This window comes from Zonotrichia leucophrys, chromosome 1 (genome assembly GCF_028769735.1).
Source record: "Zonotrichia leucophrys gambelii isolate GWCS_2022_RI chromosome 1, RI_Zleu_2.0, whole genome shotgun sequence".
In the NCBI taxonomy this organism is placed as follows: Eukaryota; Metazoa; Chordata; class Aves; order Passeriformes; family Passerellidae; genus Zonotrichia; species Zonotrichia leucophrys.
This window is the reverse complement of record NC_088169.1, coordinates 6343997-6369741: the sequence shown is the minus strand read 5'-3', so window position 1 is coordinate 6369741 and position 25745 is coordinate 6343997. Positions and strand designations below refer to the sequence as shown.

The following is a 25745-nucleotide window of genomic DNA, read 5'->3' as shown; positions in this document are numbered from 1 at the left end:
TGAGGGCTCAGCACTGCCAAGGTGACATGCTGGTCATTGTGACGGTGTTTCCAGGGGTTTTAGGATGAGGGAAGAGACAAGGATCGGACTCCATGTTTCAGACGGCTGATTTATTATTTATAGATATTATCTATATATTTATTATATATTATTATTTATATATTATTATTTACATATTTATAGATATTATTTATATATATATTACATTTAAATTATGCTAAAAGAATAGAAGAAAGGATTTCATCAGAGGGCTGGCTAAGAATAGAATAAGAAGGAATGATAACAAAGGTTTATGGCTCGGGCTCTCTGTCTGAGACAGCTGGGCTGTGGCTGGCCATTAATTAGAAACAACCAACATAAGCCAATCACAGATGCATCTGTTGCATTCCACAGCAGCAGATAACCATTGTTTACATTTTGTTCCTGATGCCTCTCAGCTTCTCAGGAGGAAAAATCCAAAGGAAAGGATTTTTCATAAAAGACGTCTGTGACAGATCATTGCTAGGAAGAGAACTCCAAGGACAAGATGCTCCACTTGCACTTCCTTGCACAGAGCCTCCCAGTTCGCCTGTGTTTTACCAACACACTGAGACCATATGTCCTGCCAAATAATTTTAGGCTCACCACACACCAAAGAAATCAATTCAGGAAGCTGGATGGTATTTCTTTTCTGCTCACAGAGTGACAGACCATCACAGTCCATAAATTTTCTGGTACTTCATCTCAGATGGTTGCTAACGAAGCGTTCGCTGGTGCACGGAGCCAGGAACTCGACTCAGATTTTAATTCAGTGCTTGTGGCTCTGCAAAACTCCTCCAGCACCCACCAGCTTTGTGCAATGGCTGCAATACCAAAAAGGCAAGCAGGACTGTGCTGTAGCAAGAACCAGCACCTGCATTTAAATTCTGCAGGCACTTCCCCAGCCTTTCAGCTTTTGTTCAGTGCCCTCCATGCATTCCTGGTAGTTACAACTCTCCTTTGGCTGGTCATCAGGAATTCACTGAGCCACAGAAACTCACTGAGAGCCCAAAGGCTGAAAAAACCAGCAAGCTGAAGGCACCATGGTCTTCCTGGTGCATCTGTTTTGAGGCTAATCTCTAAGGTCACCACCTTCAAGGCTTTGCTCCACATTCTCCATGGATTGCAAGTGAATTGCTTCACCTTCTCAGAGAGGAAGATAAGAACCAGCCCCTATCTGAAAGGAGCACTTGACAGCAAATTAAAAATACCAATACCCTTCCCAGGGTCATTGGATCTGGCAGTCAGATCAGTGTTGCCCTGTGCTGGAATTCACAGCACGTGAGGCTCCCAGAGTGGAGCAGGGTTGGAACACAAATCTCTCCCAATATAAAATTTCAGAGTGTGCAGCTAAAGCAGATTTCCATAAGTCAACTAACCCAGCTGTCCCCAGCCTTTGCCAGCAAAGCTACTCCATCACCTTTCACTTCTCTTCATCATGGCTGCTAATTTCTTTCCCCTCCAACTCCCTCCTAGCTTTATTTTATTTTTTGCACAGCAACATAAGGGATGAGCAGGGAAGGCCAGCTCACATTCTTTGGATCTCCCCTGCCCCTTGCCACATCTCATTTCCCACAAAGGACCAGGCACTCCAGTACCCAGAAACACCAAACCCCAACTCTTCTCCAGCCTCTGCCAGGATCTTTTCTTTTTGAGTTCCTTCCGGCAACATCGATTTTACAACTCCTGCTTGGCAACAGAAAGCTTCCTCCAAAGTTTTGCAGCTCTCCATTCTGCATCTTAAATCCCTAACTTGTCCTCTCTACAGCAGGCACAGACAGCAGCACTTCCTTCTGCTCCTGCAGCAGGCTTTCAGGTGCTGTCTATGAATAATCGTCTTGATTCTTTAAACCTTCCCTTTATTATTGTTTTCTAGACATCTCTGTGATTTTTTTGCCCAATCAGTTTTTCCTGCAGCTTGGTGCAGAGGAAAAGGTGCCTTCAGCTGCATGCCACAGTCCAGCTCATGCCAAGGAGAAACATTCTGTAAGTGTGTGTGTCTGTGTGTGTGTGCACCCTCATATAGGGTGCTTGGTTTTTTTCTTTTGCAGTCAGAGAGAAAAGAAGGGTTTGGGGTTCTTGGGCATCTTTACCCACATTCAACTTTCAAACTGCTAAGTGGAAGCTCTACATTTTTGGTTATGATCAAAACAGGTATTTGGTAGGAAAACAAGACAGCCTAGAGCTTTCTTCCCCTTCAGAAGTTTTGCCAACCTTGTTGTATTAATGAACAGTGTTTAAAAAAAGCCTCCAGAGTAAATACAGAGCCACAAATGAATGTAGGCAATGGTATCACCAAAAATTGAGGCTGTGGTGATTAATTTTACTCAAAGGGAGGGTTCAAGACTACCAGCAGACTCCTACATTCCAGACTAAATGGCAATGCCACTATAAATGATGGTGCCAACCTTTTCATTTATTCCAGTGTTGGCATTCCTACTGCACTGGGGAAGAGCAAGGAGCCAACCAGAGGCAGGAGGGAGCCAGTTTTATCTGCTCAGTGACAAAATCCTCCTGCCCTGGAGAGCTCCATCACTTCACACACTGGATCAGGCAGAAACCTCAAAGGAGAGGAACATGGCTCTGTCTCCTCTTTAGGGATCCAGGACAGTTAATGCTGGCCAGCAAGAGAGGACATGCCTGTGAGAGGAATGGGAGGGGGAAAAAAAGGAGAAAAATTATAAGTTGGTTATTTTAGGTCACCCAATATAACCAAGGCATGTGTGCAATGCTGCAAGGTTCACGTTTAGAACTAAATTCATGAGGTTCAGAAGGGCAGCTTACAAACACCACAGTATGCCTCAGATCATTCTTAATGCTTTTTGGCCTGAACCCATCTCATTAAAAGCCAGCAATTTTTTTTTTTACCAAGCCCACCCCTCCCACATACCTCCCTGCCACAGGGCAGCAATACCACAGACATTTCTCTCCAAATTAAATCCACTTCTTCTTGAATGAAGAGGGTCAGGAGGATGAGGGCACAATGCTTTAAAAAAGGGCATTAAAAAATAATTATGCTAAACCATGTATCAGCACAAATTAAAGAGAGACAGTAAAATGCCTGCTTTCAGCTTGCTTAAACATTCAATTAAAAAAGCCATCTAGGCAAAATTTCATTAAAATAAATCAACAGAGGAAATGCCTGTTAAACCAATGTGAAACCACATTCTTTTGGATGTTCTTTCACTGAGAGGGAAGTCTTCACTGCCATTCTGAACCCAATCATGTTCTCAAAGGATGTGCCTTCCTTCACAGCAGCAATGGTGTGAAGAGCAAGCAGTGCTAGTTTCACATGCAATGCCAAGTGCAGTAAAGCTTCTGCTGGCTTCCTTCATAGAAAACCACATCCTCCTCCTCCTCTCTCAGGCCCAGCAAGCCAAGTTACCCACAGATAACCCTTCCCAGCAGTTCATAGCTTCCTTTGGGAGACATCAGGACGGGTTTAGAACTGGAACAGTTAGTGTAGATGGATGTAAAGTACAGCCTTTGCACCCTTCAGTGCCTTGAAGGAAAAGCAAAGGTTCAACCTCCAGAACAGATCTACCAACAAACATTGAGATCATCACAAAAAAAAAAAAAAGTTTATGGCACAGACATCTTTTATGAAAAATCCTTTCCTTAGGATTTTTTCTCCTGAGAAGCTGAGAGACCTCAGGAACAAAATGTAAACATTGATTATCTGCTGCTGTGGAATGCAACAGGTGCATCTGTGATTGGTCTCATGTGGTTGTTTCTAATTAATGGCCAATCACAGTCAGCTGGCTCAGACAGAGAGCCCGAGCCACAAACTTTTGTTATCATTCCTTCTTATTCTATTCTTAGCTAGACTTCTGAGGAAATCCTTTCTTCTATTCTTTTAATATAGTTTTAATGTAATATATATCATAAAATAATAAAACAACCTTCTGAAACATGGAGTCAGATCCTCATCTCTTCCCTCAACCTGAGACCCCTGTGAACACTGTCACATGTTTAAGGTTTAGGACATTAAAAAAATGTGAAATACAAACAGTGCAAGACAAAAGAAAGGGAAGAAAGGATTATACCGCTTGCTTTTGCAGTAGAAAAAGTAACAACCTGCATGAAGTAAGGCTCATAGTGGGTTGCACACTGCAATCCTGTTATCTCAAAGATGAACAGTGTCTACCTGGTTTCTACTGTGAAGTGTAACTGAGGTGATGCTGTGAGTGCCCCTGGACTCATCACCACCACTTGGGTCAGCTCTTGCTCTCCAGCATGATATTACTCCTGAAAAGCCAACATACCACTCCAGCAGTGCACTGGAAAACACCAGAAAAAAACTATAGTACACAGACAAAAATGAAACTTCTCCTTATTGGATTATTGGCAAAAGCTTCAAAGTTAAAAAAACCAGAAGCACTATCAAGAGGGTTTTGTTATAGGCAGAGCTGCACCCAGGACAGCTTGCCAGCAGCAGTACACATCTAACACCATAAACATACATTTTTAATGGACTTGTCTTCGTTCTTAGACTCCATGCTCCAAAAACCTCTACCATAAGTTATGGTCCTCAAGTCACAGCTGCAGCTGCAGCAGACAAGCTGAAGCAATGCCATTTTTACCCTGCTTTTAAAGGTGAGGCTGAATGCCTTTTCTGAGGGATGAGCAAACAAGCATGTCTGCAGCGGGTCAGAGCCAAGGGCCAGCCCACCTTGGGACACATCCCTGGCAGCAGAGAGCCCCTGATGGCCAGGGCAGAGCAGAGCACCAGGGCAAGCACACTGTGACCCTGCTGCTGCTGCTGCCCAGCATGCAGGGATCTGCAGCCAAGGCACTTCCCTTTCCTTAGAGCTGCTGCCTCTAAGCTCAGTTTAAGGCACCACTGCTGTTAGGCAGTGAATGCAAACTCAGTCCTTGCAGAGCAGGCAGAGGGCTCACTGAGTGCTTTCTAATGAATATTTGGGCAGGAAAGCTTAAAAGGAATCAGCAGTGCTTGGCAGCAATGGGTCTTGTACCAACACAGAAGACGCTGAGGAAAAATGCAGCTGGAATGTAGAGCTTCCAGTGACAGAAACAACTCAACTTGAGACAATAAAAACCAAACTGAGTTTTAAAGTACATACTATTTCAGATTAAGCCATCTCAATTCCTAAAAGATTATATAAACAACATCCTTGCTACAGTGCTAGCTAAATATGCTATACATCTGTTTGCAAGTAGTTGTCCTCTCCACAAGTAAGAGCAATACCAGAGGCAAATTCAATGTGAAAACCATTTACAAGTTCCAGAAGAGTTAGTTGTGAGCAGAGACTGCAAAAAGGCATGGCCCTGTCCCCTTGCCACGGGGTGGCCAAGATAAAAACCTCAAAACACAAAAGGCCCCTCAATACCATGATCCCAGTGATGATATTTCACTGAAAACTGAGATCAGTAACAATCTGCAATCTGGCCCAAAGTCCCATTGCTACTTATATATTTAGGCAAATGTATTTTGCAAACAAAGCAAGTTAAAAAAAACAAACAAACTCAAATAGAGAGGAGACTCCTGTGCTCCCTACAAAGAGAGGGGCTCCAACCCTCTGTACTATGAGAATCACATGAAGCTGTCTGAGGAAGCAGAGGCACCACCTCTGCTGTGACCACCAGAAGGAAAAATCATTGCTCAGGGGGTGATTTGGGTCACAGCCTCCTCACTGACCTCAGGAAATTGAAACCTTTCTTTCCCTTTTGCTTCAGGCCTCTTATAATTCAAACCTGACTAGCTACATAGTTAATAACCCAAGGGCCATCAGCATCAGAGGGATGCAAGAGGAGAAAATTCAGCTCAGACACGCTGGAAAGGAGATCAAGACTTCAGAAAGGTATTTGGAGCAAGGAGCCCACAGAAAAGAAGACACTGTGCTGCATAACCTTGGGTCAATCCATCACAGCTGGGAGATGAGCCCTTGCACTAGGCATTACAAAGGTGTCAAACCTGGACCTGCCCATCCCTGCTCAGAAGGGAGAATAACATCCACACTGAAACCTGCTGGAGGGCTACCTACCTACCAAATAATGTGATTATGGTTGTGTTATTTAGCAGTAAATCAGCTGTTAGCAAAACTTGGGTCCATAAGCAGTGCAGCCCATATCACTACCAGGACCATGAGAGCTGACCTAGCAAGAGAAGACTAAAAACTGCTAACACCAAGGCATGATATGAATTATGTCAAGGGGAAAGACAGGCTGCTTTTGAACCAGCACTGTAAATCACACATTTCCTCCATCGTGTTCCCCTGAAAAGACCAAATCTGCATTTGAAGCACCGACAACTTTGAATCTCCAGGGGGGAAAAAAAGGCTTTTTGTGCAGAGTCAAGCTTGGGGAATCTTGCAGCAGTAATTACAGACACTGCCTCCCCAAGCCATCTGCTGTGGCATTTATAACTCCTGGAAGGGCAGCAGGCAGAGCTGGTGGAGGAAAAGAGGAGACACAAGGATGTCAGCAGCCACAGCTGGGCTGCCCAGGAAAGCTGTGACACTGGGCTGACCCAACAGGCACTGATGTCCTGGTGTGAAAAACGCCACTCACATGTTTTTAAAATTTTAAAAGTTTAATGATTATAAAATGGTTATAAAAATAGCAATCTAATTGAGTAATAATAATTTGGACAATTTGGATTAGGACAATATGAGACAACAGAAACAAAGAGTTATGGGCAGTCCAGGTACCCCTTTCTGAGCAAAATAAGTCCGAAAAAGGACACATGTTAACAGAGGATTAACCCTTAAAAACAATAGCCTGTTTTCATACACTTCAAACATGATGCATAAATTCCATTCAAACACAGGATTCTGTCTGGTCAGTGTCAGCTTCTTCCTCTTGATCCTGATGGTGTCTTCATGGCTGAGCGAGGTGGGAAGAAGTTCGTTTCTTCTGATAATGGGGCAAAAAATTATCTTTCTCTGAAAGATTTAGACGTCCTGTGACTGCTGTCATAGGACATAGCCCTTTCATTAAAAAAAGTATCCTACATAGTATAGTTTCTACTTTAACCTTATAACATAAGGTTAAAACTATTTTAACTATAATAAACTCTATGTAAACTATAAATAAACTATATTTAACACACTACTTAAGAAAATTAATACAGCATAACTTTCTAACATAACACATAAAAAATTCATTTCAATATTTGCAAAAAGCCATTGATAAAATACTCATTTTTCACACTGGTTATCCAGACCTCCTCCAGCTGGCAGACACAGCTGGTGTTCATGCAGCAGAGGGAACAGTGGGATCTGCACCTTTTTCAGATCAAAGGAAATCAGGAGACCACCCTCAAGTCACACTAAGCAAGTCCAGGCTGGCAATGCCACAGTGGGAAGTTCTGGCCAGAATCTCATCCCACCAATGAGGGAACTTGTGCTCTGGAGCCAGTCTGAGCAACCCAACTCTCACATTCCGATGGACATTCCAGATCACAGCACAGCCAACAGCTGCACACACCTCTCTCCTCCAAGAACTGATGCCAGTGACGCGGTCAGAATAATTCAGAACGAGCTCAATCCATCCTTTATCAGGACATGGATGCTCCACCCTGACCTACACACCTTCATGCTGATGAGCACAGCATCTGCAGAGTGTTTCCATCAGCACAGATCAGGCAGAAGAAGAGGCAGCAGGATGGGCTCACCCACCCTTTGCTCCCACAACCAGGAGTTCCAGCAGCAGGGCAAGCCCCGGGCACGCTGCAAATTCCACTTTCTCAGTACAGCTGGAGACAATGCCCATTAATTGTTTTGCCATCCATACAGGATTACTACAATACTCACTTCATAGGGTTGTCACAAGTATTATTTAACATCTCTGAAGAGCTTTGAAGAAGAAATAGTGGCTATTGTTCTCAGTAGCATAGAACTGGGAACTATCTCACATGAATTTTGCATGACTGTGCATGTGTGACAGTTGCAGCACCAACAGATTATTTTTCTTCACCAAAAAAATAAGCACCTCACAGTAGCTCATTTACTCTGGGCAACATTTTAGTCAGAAATGTATTTTGTTTTGCTTGTTAATATATCCTAAATAGAGATCAACTTTGACTATTTAATTAATAGATTCAGGTGCTGTTTCTAGTCTCTGTTAATTAAGGGAAACACCGTGTTTTTTACAAAGAACTCAGTTTAGGCTGTCAGGGCTTCTAGTGAGCACACTATAATTACCTAAGCAATGCTAACACACAAGAACAACAAGAGGAGAAGAAAAGGAACTAAAAATGTCACTGAAATCTCATTTCATTTACAGCAAATGAGAAAGTCTGCATGGAGAGGAGCTGCTACACACAGAGTCCAATGCTTACCCCTGACCATTAAGTAGCTCTTAGCATTGATACAGAACATTGTAGCAGTTTAAATAGGTTTTTGTTTTTTCCCCGGAATACACAGGAGCTGTTGGATTCTAAACATTCTGCCACACACTTGGATCCACCTCATTGGTATGGAAAACTTTCATCATTTCAGTCCAAATGTATAAGCAATCTATATGCCTTTTCTTTCTCATAAAATACAGGGAAATCAACATCTACTTCAGGGATAACCTTTTTTTTTTTTTTTTTTTTTTTTTTTCCCAGAGCAGTCTGAAACTCCAGCAGTTATCACACAATTAAGCAACAAGGTTGCAAAACAGGGCACAGCCCGTTTTGGCAGGGAAAACCACGGATTTCCACTACACCAAGCTTCAAATGATTTTTCAACTCTTTGGGACACAAACCACAGCTTTTTGTTTGGAAAGCAAACACCACATTATTGATACTACTGCAAGAGAAATGACAGTATTAAGGCTAGTCAGCACACCAGCCTTCATTCCCCATCCAAGAGGGAACAGAAAGCTTGTTCTCTTTATTTCACGCTGGCTCTCTACAGAGGAACTGACACCCATGGGCGCACAGAAAATGCAGCATTGCAGTAGAAAGCCTCACACAGCCTAGGTCCCAAGTTCCCCAATTCCCAGGGGAGGAACAAGCCCAAAATTACATGCTTGCTGTCCCTAAAGTAGAATGGCCACAAAGATTGGGGGGAAAGAAAATAATAATAAAAAATGAGACCAAAAAAAGCAACAGGAGCAACCGTTTTACCACAAGCGAGGAGATGTACTACCAATTCCTGCTTTCTGCAGGATTGTCTCATAAAGATCAACAACTCTGGAAAGTTCAACGTGCACGACAACACTGACCCCTCACATAACAAGCACAAAACAGAAAGGTCACTCTGACTGTCTCCTCTGCCCATCAGTATCCTCAGGTACCCTGAGCTGTGAATTATTTCAATATCCTCCAGGGAAAAGGCCAAGAAAGCTTCATCATAATTGCCACTCAGCACTTCCTTGGTCAATGCACTGAACTCCTAAAACTATTTGGATTTTACTTGAGTTCACCTACCAAGAAGAGCCCATAGGCTCTCAGTTTGTTCTTGTAACACTGAATACTCATTTGGACAAGAACAAAACCCAACTCTCCTGCTTCCCAAGACAAATGTCCCATCCAGCACAGTTATGCTGGTCAGCCAGCTGCAAATATAATGCACAGCAGAAGGCAGAGCTGCTGCTAAGGACTGGGTCCAAAGGCAGCACTTGTAGATTGGTCTTTACAAAAAATAAATATTTCTTTCATCTTTGCTATGACTTGTGTGTCACACGTCTAAGTGCTCATCTTCTCATCCCTGTCATGTCTTGCCTACTCCTATATGTGTCCAGACTCACAGGCACAAGGAAATGTTACAGATAAATCATAAATATAAACTGACTTTGGAGGCATTAAAAAAAATACATAAGCAAGGGTTAACTTCCTTTTTAACCATATGAAATTTGGACCTCTGCAATTAATAAACCAAGGTTGGTACACCAGCAAATTAAACACTTCCTAGATTATCTTGATTTTTCCCACAGGTGCCTGTCCTAGTGATAATCAGTCCCTAACTTGGGTGCTGACTCACGCCTGGAGTCCTATCAGGATCCTGCATCAGATGGCAAACTGATTTTCATGCAACACATTTAAGAGTATCTTCATCAAGCATGCAGCACAGGCCTGGGGATTAGTGCTCCTTTTTCTTATTTTATCTTGGTTAATATCACGGGTAGAGAAGAAATTTGGATAACGCCTTGAAATATCTCTCTATTCCCTTCCTTTTCATTTTGGTAATAAAAAAATGTTATCAATTAATTGTTAAGAGCTACCCACAAACAAAAGCTCCCTGGCCCTAATGTGGAATGCAAGTGTAGACAGAGAGTATTTATTACTGATGTCTGCACCAGAAGGTAAACAAGTCTGAGAAACAATCAAGTCCTAGGTTCTCTTAGGGTTTTGTCATTTATTTTGTTCTTTACCTCCCAGCACTCTGGGTACCAATTGCCAAGACACCTGCTCTTTGTTCAGGAATCAATTATAACCAAGCTACACATGCACTAACCAACCATGAACACTAAAAAACCCAGTGAAAGAACAGGACATTTTTAACCACTGCAGATGATAATTAAGTTTCTTCATCAGCACCCTGGCCATTCTTACTAAGAATTATGTTCTCATAAACCAAAGCAGCAAGACTGAACACAACCTTTTTTTTTTTAATTTGCAGTGTAGAAGCAGCATCCCAAAATTTATGGCTATCATAAATTTAGAACGGGTGAACTCATTACAGTTAATAGCAATACTTTATTCACACTGGTTCCCCACAAAATGTAAGCATCAAATCCAATTATTCTGCAACAGTTTTGTGAGTAAACAAAACACCATTTAGGATTTGAAAACAATGCATCTTTCTGCTAACAGAGAAAGGAAAAAAAAAAATGAAGCCAGCACAAGACTATGCAATAATTTCAGTTTGTAAGAAGATTAACACAAAGCAGAAAGCTCTAGCTCTGGCTGGGAAAAGAACATACACTTTGTGCTAGCAGAGCTCCCTGTAATTGTAAGTGGAATTTTGTCCGGTTTGTTAATGCACCTCTTCAGAGATAAAAGAAACCACAAGGGGAAGAGGAAATATCATTCTTTTTTTCTGTCTAACATTACCTCAACTAAAGCCCATTCTGATTTCAGCCCTTGTCAGGCACAACTTGAGCACTCTCAGCAGAGCTATCTGCAATGCATTGTTACACTACACTACAAAGTTTTGATAAGTGGTCCTGCCATTTTTATCATGCTCAGCGGGGACAATCTGGTCAGGTGTTTTTCCTGTGCTTGTTGAATTCCAGCTATATTTGGAGACCAACTGTTCTCTGTCCTGCTTTCTCCAATTAACTGTGTGTATAAGGGTGGAGAGGTGAAGGTGGGAATCAGGCAAGGAAGAGATAATAGACTTTCTTAAGAGTACATAAAGCTGCTCTTAGAAAAGGCTGAAAACCATACTGAAAGTAGTGAGCATAATCTTAGTCATGAAGGCTCAGTAACAATAGATGTGAAAGGGAAAGAAGACTGGGGTACACAGAAGGGAACCAAAAGCCAAGGCTCCTGTGAAAGGTACAGGAAATAGTAGAACATTTACATTTAAAATCCAAGGGTCAGAACTGTTTGCAGCACAAGGAGTCCTGTAACAGCCCAGTGCTCAACTACAACTCCATTTAACTTCTCCATCTCCTACACAGCTGCAGTCTTGCAAGAAAATTAATGGAAACCACACAAGTTCTACTGCTTGTAGAATCAAACTTGGAAAAAAACCCCACATACATCTGAGATTATGCTGAACTTCACCTAAATGACCTGTGGTTCCAGCAGAGTCTCAAGTGAAGAGCGTCATCACAAGAGAAGCAGTGCCAAGTGGAGAGCTTCACCACTCTGCTCCCAAACACGCTTGGCACATCAGCAATTCCCTGACAGCAAACATGCCATCCTGGACTCCAGCCTATTTCCCTCTGAGCAGGACAGGGGGGGAAAGGCCATCAAGTTTATTTTGGCCTTGAAATAAACGAGTAAGATAACACGATGAGCTAATGAGATTATATTATGCTGCTTTGAATAAGCAGCAAGATTCTTGGAAACTCTGACACTTTCCTTTCTCATACCTCATTGCCCAATCAATGAGGAAATATGAAGACTAAAAGAGGAAAAAATATTGGAGGGGAAGAACATACAAGTGTGGCGTTAAACAGGTAACCATCTCAACACAATACAATGTTGAAACTCTAAGTACACAGTGTATAAAAGCTCTAAGTATACAGTGTAAAAAAGCTCTAAAGGGATAAGCAGCGTGCTTATTTAGTTAGATGCCTACACGTTAGGCTAACACCTTAATTTATCCATCAGCATCCTCTGAACAGAATCCAGGCACAACAGCATCCCATTTGGTTGCCTCTCTCAGATCAATAGGGTTTGCTCTTCTCCATTTTGCACCGGCAAGCCGTGCACCCAGGCACAGCCCGGCTCTTCCGAAACGGGCTTTCCTTCTTTCTTTCTTTTTGTTTTCAACCGCTCCCCCACTTTTTGCTCCATCCATCCATCCATCCATCCATCCATCCATCCATCCATCCATCCATCACACTCGGCGGGGATCCCAGCCGCCCTGCTCCCGGCCAGCCTGCGCCTCCCGGGACGGCGTCCATCTCCCCCGGGATGGGCAGGATGCGTTCCAGCCGGGACCATTGTGCCCTTCCCCGCACCGCCCCGGGTGCCGCCCGCCGGGCGCACAAAGCGCAGCCCGCGCCGGCGGCACCGGCACCGCCGGACCGAGCCGGGCCGGGCCCGCTCGGCTCCTCCCGAGCCGCCGCAGCGGGGGCGGCGCGCCGGGGCCTTTCCGAAGGGGCTCCCGGCCGAGCCCCGGCGTGCGGCAGCGCCGGGCGGGGATGCTTCCCCAGGCTCCGCGCCCGCCTCGCTCCCCCCGCATCCCGCTACCCGCGCCTCGCCGGCGGAGCGGCACCAACCTGCAGTCCCCGCCGCCGCCGCCTCCTCCTCCTCCTCCTCCTCTTCGGGAAGAGCCGGAGCTGCCTCTGCCCGCTTCAGCCTCCAACCCCCGGCGGCGGCGGGCTGGCTGGGCGCCGCTGCCCTCGGGAGGCGGGGAAGGGGCGAGCGGGGCGGGCGGCTGCGGGAGCGTCGCTCATTGAGTGCGGCAGCCCCGGCTGTCGCTGCTGCCGCCGCCGCTCCCCGCAGCCGCTACTTCCTGTGCGGCGATGGTTCAGTTCCTCCCGGGCCGCTGGGGGCAGGAGAGCCGGGGGGCGGAGGAGGAGGAGGAGAGGGGGAAGGTCGGGTCAGATAGCGGGGGCGGCAGCAGCCGCCGCGGCCGCCGCTCCTCCCGCCCGGCGCGGCTCCGCCCCGCAGCGCCCGGCCGGGGCTCCGCGCTGCCCGCAACGCGGCGGGACGCGATGCGATGCGGAGGAGCCGCCCCCCGAGCCCGCACCGCGCCCATCGCCCATCGCCCCGCGCTCCGCTGCGCCGGGGGGAGATCACCCAGCCGGGGCAGAGCACCCAGCCCTGGCGAGAGCACCCAGCCCCGGGGACGGGAGAGCAGCGGCTCCCCCGAGCCCCACCGCCCGCCCGTGCCGCTCACCGGAGACATGGCTCTGGTCCCGCCGTGTGCGCCCGCCCGGCCGGCCGGCAGCGCATCCCGCGGCACGCACGGAGGGAGGGAGGGAGGGATGCGGGCACGGAGGAGGGAGGGAGGTGCCCGAGGGCCCGGCCCCGCCGCAGCCGCCCCGCGGGGATGGGAGGGAGCGGGCGGAACCCGGCTGCGGTGGGCGAAGCTCCGGAGCGCGGGGGATTGGTGGGGGGAAAGGCGGGGATGGAGCAATGGGGGATCGTGATGGAAAGTCTCGGTGAGGCAGGGAACGGGCACGGAGCGGTGTCAATAAATGGCACAGTCCCGGGGCGGATGGATGGAGGGATGTGGGCTCGGTTGCGGATGCTCCACGCGGTGTAAATCCGTGCCCTGCGTGGTGGAAGCGCCCCATGGAAGGAGCGGGATCTCACCTGGGCTGTTTGATTGGCGCAAATGTGACACCAATAGACTGACGGTGTCTTTTTGTTCTTACACATAAACATAAAGGAGCAGGTCGGAACACATCAAAGGCTGTACAGGTTCGTTCCGTTTTGCAGAGTAAGTGTTAAAAGATGATGGTTTTGTTTGGACTCATGCTCGTTCTCAGGGTGTGACGGGATTACGTGTAGGATCTGTCCTTGCCAGAGAATTTCAGCATGGAGAGGATTTTATGGGCAATAATGAGTTGAGATAGGGAGGTCTTCCTCTGCTTTCTTGGATGCAGCATGGCAAGTGTCAAAGCTTGGAAGCCAAAACCTTTCCTTAAAAAAAAAGAAAGTAAGAAAAGAACAAAAGCGAAGAAAAGAAAAAAGAAAGTTTAATCTGAACAACATTTTAAAATACCAGTTCCTAGCGCTACACTTCAAACACCTTACTGATTCCGCTAAATAATTGGGTACAATCTCCAAGATGGTGAGTGCTTGCAGCTCTTAAAGCTTTTTCTTCAACATCACACATATTCATTACCTCTGAAAGATACTTTCCGAATACAAATTTTGAGGAGATTAATAGTAGGCAGTAACATGGAAAGAGAGAGTCACAGTGTTCTCTGAATCTTCACAATAAAGCAAATGTTACCCTCAGCAGCTATGGCAGACCTATATTTTTAAAAAGTGAGTCTAACTGTGGTTTAGGTTCCAAATGTTCTCCCTCTTTTGCCTGTGATATATGACATTCAGAACATCATAACTCGACCTACTTTAGAAAAGTACACACAAGGAATATCTAAATATTGATGTTCTGTGTTTACCTGAAGTGCCATTAAATCCCTTTATTGCTGTGCCCTTACTGCCATCCCAGAACTCTCCGCCGGTTCCCAGCTGCAGTAGGAGGCAGAGATTTCTGCCCTGGGGTCAGGTGGGTGTTACTTTTCCTTCCCTCTGTGTCCTGCAGCGCAGCCTCCTCCTGGCAGCTCTGCTCGTTCTCATGTAACGCTGCTCAGCCCACGCTGCCCTGGCCAACCACAGCCCCTTTGGCTGATCTCCTGCGCTGATGTGGCTTTGCAGGAGGCTGCCATGAGTTCCAGCAGCCTCCCTGGCTTCCTGGAGAACATCACAGGTGTATTTCAGCCCTCCCATGGAATGGAGACAATCCCTCTCTGAAGCGCTGAGCCTCCTCTTTGTCTTCATTCTCCACACAGATTTTTTCAGCTCAATTTTTTCTGCAACTTTTGTGTTTGGAGAAGCATGCTCATAGAGTAGAGCTTCAATTTTTTTTTCCTCTGTGTGAATTTTAGTGTACCTCACAAATCCTTTTCCAGATAAGAAGTAGCTCATTCAGAGAAGTGATCTCATAGAAGTAGCTCGTGGCAGTTTGAGTGCAGAAAGGGAGCATGATGTAATTCTTCAGTCAGAAAAATACTCAGATTGTAACACCAACACGATGACAATTAAGCTTGCCTGACCTGTTTCTGGTCTACCCAAATTTTAACTACAGCAAGGTAGGTAAAAGTTCCCAATATTAATACATACTGGCAGTCCTACTTTGCAGTGCTTATTTTGTCCAGTGAGAGTGTTGTGCCCATAAAAATCAAGTGATCAAAACTAAAACCTGAAAGGATGATGCATTCACAGGATATTTTAGCATAAAACAGAAAAAGAAAAAAAAAAGGAAGTACTTTTAAAGTTTAGAAATAAAAATGGTGAACACAGAAACAGCTTTAACAGCTTTTTAAAAATCCCCAAAGGTAGCACTTACAAAGTTTGCCAAGAAATGAGTTGCTCATATTCCTGCTCTGCTGTGTTCTGACATCTCCTGGCAAATGACATCTTCTCTTTCTCAGCACTTAAGAGAGCTCTCTGAAGTTCTGGCCATTACCTCTGGGGTGAAACTGAGAGCAGCTGTCCTGATATTCATCCATTATCATCTCCAGGATTAAAATAAACTTTTCCACAGAGGAGTTTGCTGTGTGCATGAAGCAAGATTTCAAATAAAGCACTACCAACCTTTTCAATTGAGCAAAATCCCCTTAAGTAGATTTTAACTGCTTTGATGTGTTAAGAGCATGAGTGAAGCAGCTATTTCAGAGAACCCCAACAAGTCTGCAGGGTATTCTGGAAATAAAGAAATAAAGTCTCCTGCACTGATCTTCACCTGACAGTTTTTCTGAAAGGGTGAATATCATCAGAAGCAGATTTTCTCTCCACCTCTCAGCACCCATTTCACCTGCTAGAGCCCGTCCCTCCCCAGATCTCATTCTGGCTTCTCAAACTACTGGATAGAAATCACTGGAGAAGGTTTACATATTACTTTTCAGTCCTGAGCTGTGTCCAAGGCATGTTCAACAGCCTGGTGCAAAGGCAGCTCCTCATTTCCAGTCAAGTGCAGAGAAGCCCCAGTTCCCGTCTGGAGTGAGCAGAATCCAAGCAACCACTTGAATATTGGTACAGCAGGTCCTGCATGAGCTGCTGAGGGTTCAGGGAGACTTAAAGCTGACATTAGACTGGGAGTCATCTATTCTTAAAAATTCAGGGGTGCCCCCCAAGCACAGATGCACAGCTTTGGCCACGTGTGAAGCACAACAGCAACAACACTCATTTTCCAGTGTTGACACATCCTGTCCTAAGTTTAAGCTCTGATTAATTGGAGGTCTCAAGAAAAAGCACATGCTGACACAATGCCTTAATGTGCACGTGATACAAAAGATGGAGAAAGCCAGAATTCATCTCCTGAAGTGGTTAATGCTTTAAATCCAACCTAGCTGAATAGCTTGCCAAATGTTCAGCATTGCTTTCTACTCATTGCTGCAAAATCTCATGTTTTGCTGTGTTCCTGGCACGCTTGTGCTGTTGTTAATCACAAATGAACAGAAACCTGTAGATGAGCGCAGCTCTCTACCAGTTACTTGAAAACTCACTGCTTTTAGAGCTGAAATTCTTAATGCATAAAACTTTTTTTTTCCCCTTTGGAAAAGTGTAGTCAGGTTTCATTCGGCCATTTTTGAGTTACACAAGCATTAAAAAAAAGTCCTAACACTATTTACAAAGGCTTCCAGTATGGTAGAAGAAATGGCTAGAAATAAAGAAGCTGCAAGCTAAAAATACAGATATAGAGGGCATTTCAGAAGGGACTGCTGATTTGGAGTGCCTGTGCACACTTCAAGGGCCCAGCTTTTCAAAAGCTGTTGAGTTTGTATAAACAGCTCCCTTCCAGATGTCTCTGTTATATATATGCTTGGTTTTTTTCTCTCCCTCTGTCCTCTCAGATTTAGTGTTAGCTCAATTGGGAATGAACTCAGAAAGTCTGATAGAGTTGCTTTTGAGACTGGAACACAGGAATTCCTGTTTTAGGAATGCCAGATGATTTTAGCCAGAGGTGACATCCCTAGATTTTCATTTCCATGTGCACAGTTTAGAAAACTTCAGGCAACTAAGCAGAATTTAAGCAGGAAACTGAGGCCCCTCTGTGAGGTGGGAGGTGTGGAAGGCAGCTTAAATTCCTTTTGTGTACTTTGAAGCCTAAGTTCTTAGCTGCGGTTGTGGTTGGAAATGGACTTGAAATCATATTAAATCCTAGTGTAGTTTAATTTGGATTTTCCTGATGCCCTGTACATTTCTTTGAATGAAATCTTAATGAAAATATATATTGCCAGCAACAGATAAGTATGTGCATGTGCTTTACTTGTCTGCATCTTTTACAAGGATGATGAAGTTTTAAAAGGTAAATAAAAATTACTATAATGTTTAACTGCTTCATGCAGAAGTAAAGAAAGTCAGTATTGTCTCTTTTCCACTGGAAAATTAATTCTACTTCTTTACAGAAGAGTCTTCCAATACAGAAATCACATGATGCTGGGAAATAGGTCATGCTGCTCAGGGAAGAACAAAACCTTGCACAATACAAACACACAATACACATTTTGCTGTAACTACAATCCCTACACTTTCTCTCAAAATTTCATTTGTTGTCTTTGGATGCCCTGAGGTGAATTTTAGTTCTGTTCTTCTCACACAGCACTTGGAGCTGAACCAAGCACTCTTGATTTATACTGAAATTGCATAGTTTGGCCTGTAGTGTAGGGGCTGTGTTTTGTACATCTTTTTAAGGAAAAAAAAGTACTTATTAATGTTAGTAGGAGCTTTTCTGTACAAAGGAAGCAGAATCACAATCGTATACATAATTGAATCTAAGGAAATACTGGAAAAACACTATTTTGGTTTAACCCCTCTTAGCAGTATGTATTCACCCCCTCTCTCAGCAGTTTATTTTCAGCCTCAGGAGCCTGAGCAAGGCTCAGTGTCCCAGCCAGGCCTGTTTCCCACTGATAACACACCAGCCCAGGGAGTGAAAACAGCTGCACTTTGGGGGAAATGAATCCAGCACATGCTGGGTTCTGTGGCTGCAGAAGCCTGGGTCTGGAAGGGACCTGGAGATCACTCAGCCCAGTGCTCATTTATCTGATCCAGGAACTACATAACCACTTCAGATCAAATGAAGGAGTCTTGAAACGCACCCATGAAGGTTTTCATTTGCCAACAGAAAGCCTTGGGTTCAGCTTTGAGTGACTCTTTACGTGGTTTCCTTTAATGAACTGGTTTTCTTGCTTGCATGCATGTAGGTTTGATCCTGAGTTTTAGTGCTCTGTTCCATCATCCACCTTCTGACAGATCATGAGCTGTGCACAGTCCTTAGATCACAGAGTAAAAAAGAGTTCATCTACAGAAAACATCTATACAGAGAAGCAGGATGAGGTAATGAAAACCCCACTAAACACATGTGGAAGCAGAGGAAAGTTCACTGGGGATTCTTAATTCTGAATTTCCTGGTGTTTACCCCAGACACAGGAAATTGATTTGACACTGTTTGAGTCTCTAAAGTCATTCTGGAAGCTTAGTCAATTGATTTCCCTTCTCAGTGCCAGAATGGTGGACGTGGGCCAGAATGTGAGTGCAAATTATGTCCCTCAGCTTTGGGAATGCATCAGGAGGGGTTCTCTGCCAGCCACAGCACCTTGCTTTCTACAGGCACTCCCACCCTGCTGGGTTGTGCTGTGTTTGTGGTGCTGGTCAGCATTGCAGAGCCTCCAGATTTACAGCTGAGTGCTGACAAACCAGCTCACCCATTCCCTGCCCTGCTCCAATAAAATCCTCCTCACTCACAGCTAAGCTGTCTCTTCTCTTTTGGCCAGAGCTGCTGGCAGGCTGCCCTGCTATGTACAAACATGTAAACCACAAAAAGATAAAAGACTGCATGGTGCCACATCCCTAATATAGATGAAAACTTGATTGTTTACCTCTGTGAGGAAGAAGTTGCTTTTTTCCCCAATTTTTGGAAGCATTTGCAGTTCAGTAAGCTGCTGTTACATGGAAGGGGATGTGCTTTCCCATCCTGGTTTTGATTTACTTCAGAATGCTTTTCTGGAGTAATCGATCGCTTTGCCAGCCTAAAACTCAATAAACATGGTTTTAAAAGGGCAAAGATTTAGTGGTGCTGCAGTCTGCACCATAAATCTCTGCTGATTTATTAATGAATGAATGAGGCCAGAGATGATTGTCCAATATTATCTGCCATCATTGTTTACAATCCCTGATTTATGGGCCTGACTCCTTGTTTTCTCAGGTGTGGTTTGATGATGCTTCTGGAGTCAGACTGGCATTGTGACAAAACACCCAAGAGGAAAACCAGCCCCTATTTCTGCCATCAATTCATGTTGTAGGTACAGGTATAAGCCCCCAAGCTCAGGTGGGAACTAGTTATTACATTACGAGTGTCCACAAAATCAGGTTGTAGCAACATTTCTCTTAGTCAGGCTTATTTGTATGGCTTTCTCTATGTGTTAATCTCTATGCATGAGTAATTTTCCCCACACAATGAAATGAAAATTGAATGTCACGCTGTCTGTTTGGTCTGTACATCTGTTACTCGTGCTCTGTTTTGTAGAATGGTGTCTTTTTCTACATATCTTATTGCAGATTTCAGTGTCATTGTCACATGTCTGAGGCTAAGAGGAGAAGAGAAAGGAGCCAGTGGACATCTCTCCCTTCAAGAGGAGTATGGCAGGTATTTGTAATTCACACAGCCTTAAAAATCCCACAGCTGATGTGTTGCTGCTTCAAAATCTACATTCACAAAATGCAAGTTTGGAGAAATGCCAGTTCCACCATCATGTTACAGCCTGGACTTGCCAGAGCTGGGAATGGCAGATTTGGTGTCATCAGCAGTGCTTCAGCAATCTACAGTTGGGAAGAAATGTTTGGATGTATTTGTGTCACACAGAAAAGCAGCAATTACTGATAGGGAGTCTGGGGCACATCCAAGTGCATCATCACATGGAGCAGACAGTGTCCTCTCAAATGGAATAAAACAAAAACCAAACCAAAAACCCCACAGCAACCATATTTGAAAGAGCCAGTGCTTTTAAGAGTAACACACAGTGATTAAATGCCCAAGTAAAGGAATCTGCTGGAAGGGAAATGGACAATTGGTGCTTCCCAAGTTTCCTATGAAAGATTAGGGCTGTAAAAGCCTGCTGTGATTCTACTTTCTCCCATGTATACACTGAGAATGAAGAGGTTGTGATAGCAAACTAAGAGTGAGACTGTAAGTCTGGAGTCTGGATTAGAATATGCCCCTTAATGCAAACATTTTCTGGTCAGAAATAGGATATCCATTCATCCAAGTGCAAGAACTGTGACTGACTTCACAATGAGACTTATGCCTCTGTGAAATCATATATATATAAGTCAGTATTTAGAGGATTTATGGAAGAAACTTACAATTTTAAATGAGATAATGAATTTGAGGAACTACCAAACATCCTTGTTAAGACAGAAAAAAAAAATTACTTTCAGGTACCTTGTTTGAAAAATGTTTGCTATGGACAAATCTGTTGGTAAAAACATAGCTGACATTTCAGAGCTCAAAGCAAGCAAACACAAAGCAACAGAGAGGCAATAGATTTTGAGCAGAGCAGCATCATGGCAAAGAGCTGATTTCTCTAGTAACACCCTGTGAATCACTGTGGGGGAAAGGACAGGCAGGAGAGAACAGCAGGCCAGCTGAAACCATCCCAGGAAATCTCTGTGCAGTACAAACTGAATCAAATCAAAAGCATGAGTGGATCTGTGCAGACCTTCCAGAAGTGCATTAGCACTCCAGAAGGGAAGTGGTGGATTTCACATGGCATTTGATGTCTGCCAGGAGATACCAACAGAGGCACTGCAAGAAGGAAAGGAAATTTCTCTCCTGCAAGACACATGGTCTGAGAACAGAGACCTTTGTTGAATAGCCTTATTTACAATCCAGGATTCATCAAATTATCTCATTATTGAGATAATCATTCTCATTATTGAGAATGGAGAAGATTCTGGTGATGTAGTGGTGTTCACAGGGGTCTTAGGTTGAGGGAAGAGATGAAAATGTGGACTCCATGTTTCAGAAGGCTGATTTATTATTTTATGATATATATTATATTAAAACTAAACTAAAAGAATAGAAGAAATGATTTCATCAGAAGGCTAACTAAGAAGAGAAAAAGAAAGAATGATAACAAAAGCTTCTGTCTCGGACAGAGAGTCTGAGCCAGCTGACTGTGATTGGCCATTCATTAGAAACAACCACATGAGACCAATCACAGATGCACCTGTTGCATTCCACAGCAGCAGATAATCATTGTTTACATTTTGTTCCTGAGGTCTCTCAGCTTCTCAGGAGAAAAAATCCTAAGGAAAGGATTTCTCATAAAACATGTCTGTGACATAGTGAGAAGCTGCATGGCAAAGATCTCTGTCCCAAACATGGAACCTCACCAGAAACCACTGAGAGGAAACTGAGCTTCTGAAATCAGCACTGGAAACACACAGAAGCGCTGCTTCGCACATTCTCGAGGATTAGGGACCAAATCATGCCTCACTAAAGGCACAGAAGCCTTAGATTCATCAATACTGTGCTGCACTGGAATATTGGGCAACTGCTGCTGTTTTCTTCTTGTTTTTCTGAAACACAGTCTTGGGCAAGGCTCCCTGACAACAATAATAACAACAACAATAATACAAGAACCCTGATGAGTGGCTTTTGGGATGAGAGACAGTTTGTAGGTGTTTCTGCAGTCAGCAGATCCTCAGGAGCCCTGCTGCTGACAGGCTCTTGCAGGTTTGGATATCAGGGCAGTTCCCAGTGGGAACTGTGGCATTCCCACACCTCAGTGGAGAGTGCAGTGCTCTGGGCGCTGCAAGACTCTTTCCTGAGCCAAATGTGGGTGCAGGGAGAGCCAGGAGACAGGGATTAACTCCAGACACCTCCTGCCCCACAGCAGTCACCCTGTGCCTGGAATGGGTGCTTGGAAGTGAGAATCTGGAGACAGCTGTGAGTGTGCGCACGGTTTATTTTCAAATAAAGTTTGGAGGAGAAGAAAATCAACAATATTGCTGGAATTATACATCTTGTGTCATACTAGTGTCTTGCAGTGTACATTCATCAAGAAAGTAATATTCCATTTGCTTGTGGTGCATTTAAACAATGAATATTGGTACTTGTATTGCAACTTTATCTTCTAACTGTAATTGTGTGAAGCTCAAGTATTTTTGCACCAAATACATTTGTCAGTGATGGGAGGAGGTTGCCATAAATACATTAATTACTAACTGATAGACTGCTACAAAGAGAAGGTGGTTATATCTAAAACAAGCCTAAAAATATAGATGTCTCCAAAAAGCATCTCTAGAATTTGCTGCCTTCAGTGATGCCAAGAGCTGATATTTCCAAACTTGTCTCGTTTGGCTGCATGACCTTTAAGGAGTGAAAGAAGCAGTGTGCTCTGGCTTTGCTGCAGATGTATTGTCATCTCAACATAATTCCGTGGCATCACAACATGAAACAGGTAAAAAAAGTGAAAATACTAAAATCTGGACAATATTAAAATCTGGAAAATATTTAAATCAGCAGCTGTTCAGTTCTAGAATAAGTGTAGTTGAAAGATTTTCTTACCCAGTAGCTGAAAAAAGTCTTGGAAAATTCTAAAAATATTAAGAAGTTCAATTACTTGAGCAATCAGAATATCTGAAAAATACTTTCTGAAGCTTTTAAGTTAGAGGAAGAGAGTGAGTAATCATTTGTTTGTCTAATAATTTAAATGCAGGCAGGTACCAGAGACGGTTCTAGGCAAATAAATCACAGATGTGAAATACTGACTTCCCACATATTTTTCAGTTTCATTCTTTATCAAAAGTGCTTGGCATGAATTCATATCAAAATTAATTTCTTTTTTTTACTGTCATTATATCACTCAGCACATTAGGAATGCAAAAATTAAGCATTTGGATAAATGTATGTTAGAGCAGGTAATTAATTTAGTAAGTACATACACAGACCTTGTTTACAAGAAAAATGTCTGACAGTGTAAAATTATATATGATTGCAAAGCAACCTGTTTTAATGGCTTTAATGCAATAATAACCAACTTCTCCAAATTAAAATAGCAAAAGGATGAAGGGCCAAAAAAACTAAAAAGCTTAAGATTGAGTGTATAAATCAGGGAATATCCAACCACTTAACTGATGATGGAAATGACTATGGATTCAAAATTAGAATTCTTGGGTACAACAATTCCCAATCCATTAAAAGCTTTTGCCTATAAGAAAGGTTTTTCTTTCCCTCACACAGAACTTGAAAAGAGAATATTCCCCACAGCAGAGCTTTTAAAACTCTTGCTGTTGAAATGTAAAGATAGGATACAGACACACACACAGCCCTGAAAATATGCAGGTGCATTTTGCCTGACTCTCAGCTGCCCAGTTACTGTTCAAGAGAGAAAAAATATGTATTTAAGTGGCAGCAAAACACAAAGGAGAAGAAAATCCTTCTGGTTTGGAACCTGAAACAACAACAACAAATCCTTATGTCATAGATCAGCATGCATTTATTGCCTGAGTGTGCAGACCAGCTTTCCAGTCACAGGACTAACTGAAAGTATGAGAAAGGAAGAGAGCAGAAATTAATATCTTGATTTTTCTTTTCTTTCAATCAACAAGATATTGCCTCCTTACAATATATCCCATCCACCACAGCTTACAGAACAAGTACTGATGATTAGAGTGTTTCATAAGACAGTCTGAACATGGGGTTTTGGGAAAAAACTATAAAAGTTGCCATTTCCAACTGGGAGACAGCTCATTAGAAGGCATGAAATCAGCTCAAATTATGCCAAGAGGGAGAAAGAAGAAGGCAAAAAGATCCCAAGGTAGGCTGTTATAAGTACGGCTTATTTGCCTTGCTTTAAATTTAAGACATATTTAACAAAAGAAATGTTTTCTGTTGCTCCTTGGAGACTTTAAAAATAAATCTACTCTGCTTTCTGTAATTTTTCCTTGGTTTTAATTGCTCAGGACTCCAGGGTTCTGCTGTGGTGGCAGTCTTTAAATCAGTGACTGATGCACACCAGCATCTCAATGTTTATTTACCTACCTCTGAACGTGGTTGGAGGAAGGTAAACAATCTTTCTAGGTTTTGGTGGGTGTTAATTATTTGATTGTAAAGCACAGTGAGGCGTCTGTGCCTGAAGAAATGCCTCCTGTGGCTTTTGGGTGACTTCTGAGTAAATCCTCCCACGTCTCCCTGGTGGGGCAGCCTCACTGGTTAAGTGGAAAGGCAATCCTAAAATTCACTATGATGCTTCAGGTTTAGCTTTTATATTTTGCAGATTCTGTGCTGCTTTAGTGTGTGGGTCTGGACTTCATATTAGGGAATGGTGAGCTCTGTGCACAGAGCAGGGAGACAAAACAATTCCTGTTCCAGCTGGGCACCAAGGACAAATGATCCAAATCTCAGCCCAGGAGCACAAACACTGTGGGCTGGAGAGAGAAAAACAAGAGGGATGGGACTGCCTGGGCGAAAGCTGCAACTGGACAATTAACTCCAATATGCAAATGGAGAAGAACTTATAAAAGTGAGAGATCCCATGACCAGTTGTGCATTTTGTGGCCATTTTGGGTTGTGCAGCCCAAGGTGGATCCATGGAGGCCTTTTAATAAATCCCTGCTTTATTCTTTACCTCTGTCCAGTCTCTGCTCTGGGTCAGCCTTCCCAAGGCATCAACTCAAGGATGTTCAGTGTGCTGAACCCACCCTGCCCTTCATCTCCAGCTGCTGGCAGCTGGATCGGCCACCCAGCAGTGCCCCACAGCCTTGGCCCTGTCTCCAGCCCATACAGACAGCCCTTGTTCATTGGGAAGGGGGGATACAGACACTCTAACCATGGATGTCTGCATGGAAGGAGTTTTTTTGCCTTCCTTTACCTTCCTTTAGCCGGTTTTTACTCCAACTTGCTCCTTGGCATTGACTGTGATTAGGAGGTGCAGCATGGTGGCTTGGGTTTGGGTTTTTAACAGGTTTTCTAAGGTTCAGCAGCAATGTTGGACTATCAAGTGCTGTACCTGTGTCAGGAGCTTCTGGCCATCACCATCAGATCACCCAGAAGAGAGGAATTTTCCTTAAGTTATGCTTCTAACTTTCCATTATGTTATGCTTTTTTTTCCCCTTATCTGTCACCAAGATAAGGGAAAAATCCTGCAATCTTGAATGAAAAGTTTTTTTATCCTCACTGTCTCAAGATCATAAGTATTTATGATCATAACAGATAGACACACTTAACTATTGCCTTTGCAGCATTAAATTTTACAGCTGCTGTTGCAAAATCTGCTGTTCAAAGGAGTCTGAATTTATTAAGTGAAGGGTTTAAGGGCAGCTACTGTCCAGGAAAAAAAACCAAAACAAAACATCTAAAACCCAGCAATACAGCCAGAAAATGATTAAGACAGGTCTTAGAAAAGCTTAG

General features: G+C 43.8%; 1 protein-coding gene across 4 annotated transcripts in view; it reads right to left on the bottom strand.

The window, feature by feature from the left end:
• Positions 1 to 13624, bottom strand: part of AGPAT3 (1-acylglycerol-3-phosphate O-acyltransferase 3) — an 89999-nt gene extending 76375 nt beyond the window's left edge. Inside the window, exon 1 of one of the 4 annotated variants that reach the window (XM_064706132.1) lies at positions 13491 to 13624. The gene's annotated coding sequence lies outside the window, so the exon portion shown is untranslated. Of the gene's footprint in view, positions 1 to 12867; positions 13112 to 13490 lie in introns of those variants that run through there. The other 3 variants (XM_064706150.1, XM_064706140.1, XM_064706124.1) reach the window with 3 other exon arrangements.
• Positions 13625 to 25745: the final 12121 nt, after the last annotated feature.